The sequence below is a fragment of the Atta cephalotes genome (assembly GCF_000143395.1).
Source record: "Atta cephalotes unplaced genomic scaffold scaffold00017, whole genome shotgun sequence".
Classification (NCBI taxonomy): Eukaryota; Metazoa; Arthropoda; class Insecta; order Hymenoptera; family Formicidae; genus Atta; species Atta cephalotes.
In genome coordinates, this window is record NW_012130081.1 from 5,713,253 (window position 1) to 5,717,580 (window position 4,328).

Sequence of the window (4,328 nt, forward strand, 5' to 3'; positions counted from 1 at the left end):
TATATATATATATATATATATATATATAAAATTAAAAATAATTTTTATCTTAATATTTAAGCATTAATAAATATTAATAAATCGCTTAATTTGAAAATAAACAACAGAGGATGCTACAACAAACGATTTTCTATTGGATCTCACAATCAGCCAAGTTATTTGGAAATTGTCAAATATATACACCGATTTTCAGAATAAGCAAACTATTGTTACTAAATATATATATAGAAAGAATATTTTTGAATTCTAAAATAATTTTTGTAAGAGCAGCAAAAGAGTTTTCGTCAACGATAAGATCAAATTTTTTGAAATTATACATATATGTTAAAAAAGCTTACAAACGTTAATTGCGTTAAACAATACTTATTACTTTAGCACTTTGCCATTCATAATGCTTATTTATTTATTATCTCTGCATTTGTCTCTTTTTATGCTATGGTGCTCAATTAATTAAGATGATTAGAAAATATTCCTTGAAAAGTATTCTATGAACGAATATATGCGAGATCTCAAGCGAATATAAAGTACTGCGTTAATTCAGTTATGATTAATAAATTATAAACAGCATCATGTCACCTAATTTTGCATATTTTTTATTTTTTTTTATCGCATTATACTCGAAGTAGCGTGCGATATCGCTTCGCATATTATAAGAAATTACGGTAATTACTCGGCATTGCGCATTAGCGAGAAATTGCAGTGGTATAATTAAAAAAGATTTGCGCGTTCCCCAACAAACGTAAATGGAAACGTTCTAATGCTGGAGTGCTTTTTATGCTCTATTCATTCTCTAAGCACCACGCGTCGCGCATCAGTATGTTGATTTATGCAGCGCGCAGGAAGATTAACATTTTTCCCTGGCTCTCCTCTCATTTGCATTAATCCTTCCGCGATAATAATTCACGTCGAAGGGCAATGATATTACCGGTCTCGCGCGTCTACACATATGTGATTTTCGTGATACGCGAATCAAAATAATCCTGCTCACCCTACTACACTACGTGTAAAAGTGAATGTATAAGAACAGATTTACAAAGCGTGACGCTTGTTCTCAGTACCATAAATACCAATCGCGTGCGCGACACACTAGTCCGCGTGTCTCACGTGATTATTTTACACTTCGCGAGCTGGCATAGATATTCAGATAAAATGCACCGGATATCATTAGTAGGGAAAACTCGAGGTGACATGCGACGAAGATTACCGATGCATTTACGCAGAAACAGCTTGCACAGTGTTAAGCTTGTGCGTTGAATAAAAATTAAGCACGAAAAACGAGTAATATTAATTAAAAAACGAATAATATTTTTTAATAAAAATTATATTTCATTAACTAATTGTGTTTATACGATAAAATAAAATGGTACAAATAATGCCCTCTATTGTCCCCTTTCTTTTTCGTCAAATATTTGTGGACAACTATGGACATAAAATATAGCACGTATACAATTGTATTGACTGTTCCAGTAACGATAAGATGGTAAACTGTAAATATCTTTGTCAATATCAGCGCTGTTTGTTATCAGCAGTAATGTCGACTGAATTCGATTGAACTTATCATAAAAGATGAAATCATATTTGATGTTCCTGATATCATCACTCGAAATTGGAGATGAAGTAAATGATGCTGGATATTTGAGAGAGATCATATTTAGTTTTATTGTTCCCTATATTTGCACCTATACATTAATCCTCTATGCATTGCTGCGATCTCGTTGATTTATCAACAATGTTAGTCCAGCCATTTAATCGAAACTATTGTGAAATGTATTTTAAACGAACGTTTCATGATATATAGCATTTACCAATAACATATATGACGTGTCAAATTCAGTTTGACTCACAGATAGGTCACATGGATGATTTTGCGGTATATCGAGTCAAATATTTTTGATATTTAAAGCAAGCAATATATTTTCTGAAACTATTTTAAATGCACTTCAGCACTTTTGCATGATCAAAGTAACCGCATTATATTGTATAATAAAAAAAAGGATTTATGAAGTTAGATACTTGCAAAACATAAATATTTAATGCATGACACTCAAGATTTTTTTAATACAAAAAAAAACTTTTTAGCCGTAATGAAAAATATTAAATGAACCGAAATGAGCGACACTTCTCTCAAGGAGGGAAGAATCCGGATTTAAAAGTCCGTTTTCGAAGTGCACGTTATTCGTGGCAAAGTTATTGCCAGCATTACCATTTAGAGTGATTAAAGATTCAGCAGATAGAATCGTTCTCGACTATTCCGCGGTACATCGATCCGTTGCTCGGGTTAACCCCTTTTTCTTGAAGTCGCTTATACTAACTTTATCGCGTTGAGATCACTCACCGTTCTTTCACTTCATTTTTTTCACGTTCCCTTCTTTAGAGTATTCTTACACGCGGAACTCTCGATAAAACACCCCTTTACACAACCCCAATGTAGCCCGCAGTCTGGCCATAGCGAATTTTCTGCCCGCTATTTCTAGCTTATCACGACGGTCAACTTCATTTATTAAACGGACAACATCGGCCCCCTTTATCGTTTCGCATATTCCGTGCATTACGGCATCTCAAAACGATTAATTTTTCTTTACATTACGCTACCTTCATCGTCCTGGAACAAACTATTTATTAGATATGAATATCAAACACAATTTTATTTTTTATTAAACTATTATCAGACACGCATTCCATCGCACCATGATTTAATTAATTAATTAATTTGTAAATATTCAATGACAAAATAAAATATACTACGAATAAAATTAAAAATATTTCTTATCATTATTAATATTTCTAAAGAATTGTCGATATTCTTAATTGAGCTGACATTCGGATGCTATTTAATTTTAACTCAAATTTTAATCTGTAAATTGATTATCGAACTTCTTCCATTATAATTGGAAAATATTATTCATGTAGAATTTCCCAGTTAATTGCTCTTTACAATATTATAACATCAAAGAAATCAAATTTCGTAAAAACTTGATAACCTCTAGGAAAATTTTTAGAAAATTTGATGACATTTATTTCACTGATGTAATATTGTAATGAATACCTTCGTGAACGTCAATCAATTTATAAAATGTTTTATAATATATATGAAAGCAAACTTTGATGTTTATATTTGTATAAATGTTAAATGATATCGTTTTATTATACACAAAAAATAAAACATAATACGACTCAGTAAATTTATATATACATACATATATTACATAAATTTTCACTTAACGTAAATATGTTTTATGACACGTAAAATATGAATGCATTGTTTTTATAAAAGTCGAGTTAAAAATATTGGATTTAAAAACAATTAAGTACGAAGCCATTATAAATGAATCAATTATGAGTATTTTCAAGATATTATACTGTAACAGATGTAACTTTTAAAAAAGAAACTTTTAAAAAAGACTGAGAACTAAAAGAGAATAAAAAAAGGAAGAAATCATGAATTGTCAAAAGAATATTAAAAAAGAACTCTGAAAAATAATCTGTCATAACTTGAGCTCCATCCAGTATTTCTCTTAATTCTTTAATATTCTTTTACTTTTACTATTTCTTCGAAATATACAATACAATATTAATATAATATTATACATCCATATACTTTACATACTTCAGATGTATAATTTCTCTTATTTCAGGGAATAATTATTTTCTATTCTCATTCGGTTTACAAGAATTAATTGTAAATTGGACAGTCGCATTTAGCGCTAGATGATAATACATTTGGGATCATGTACAAAACAATGATTAAATAATAGTATCTAGCCCAGAGCTCCTGTCGAATTCGAGATCACGTTACGAACAAAGTTGTCGTAGAAACTTCTAACTGCAATTAGCCCGTGGGATAAATTTACCTCTGAGACCCGTACCTTCACGGATGAATTCAGCTTAATGTTTGTCATGCGCGCTTTGACAAGAGTCATTTCGTTCTCACTTACGTAAAACGTGACGGAATCGTTTGCATCGCCGCCAGTAAGTATTTGTCGGTCTCTCGCTAATGATTGTACCGTAAGTGATCTCTCTCTATCTTTAAAACATTTTGCGAACAGTCATTAGGACGAATGTCGGTCACACGAGAAAAGTGTGTGTAGTCTAAAATAAATAGATAAGAGAAAAATGAATTCCTCGTGGAATTAACTTATATGAAATATTTTTCGAGAGAATCTCAAAAATAAAATTTATACATCAACTTTTTATCTCGAGAGATTTAATAAAAAAAAGTGAAAGGATGAAAAATACTCAAAAAGTTTTCGAGCTATTTTACAAGAAGGAGAGAGAGAGAGAGAGAGAGAGAGAGAGAGAGAGAGAGAGAGAGAGAGAGAGTAGAGTAG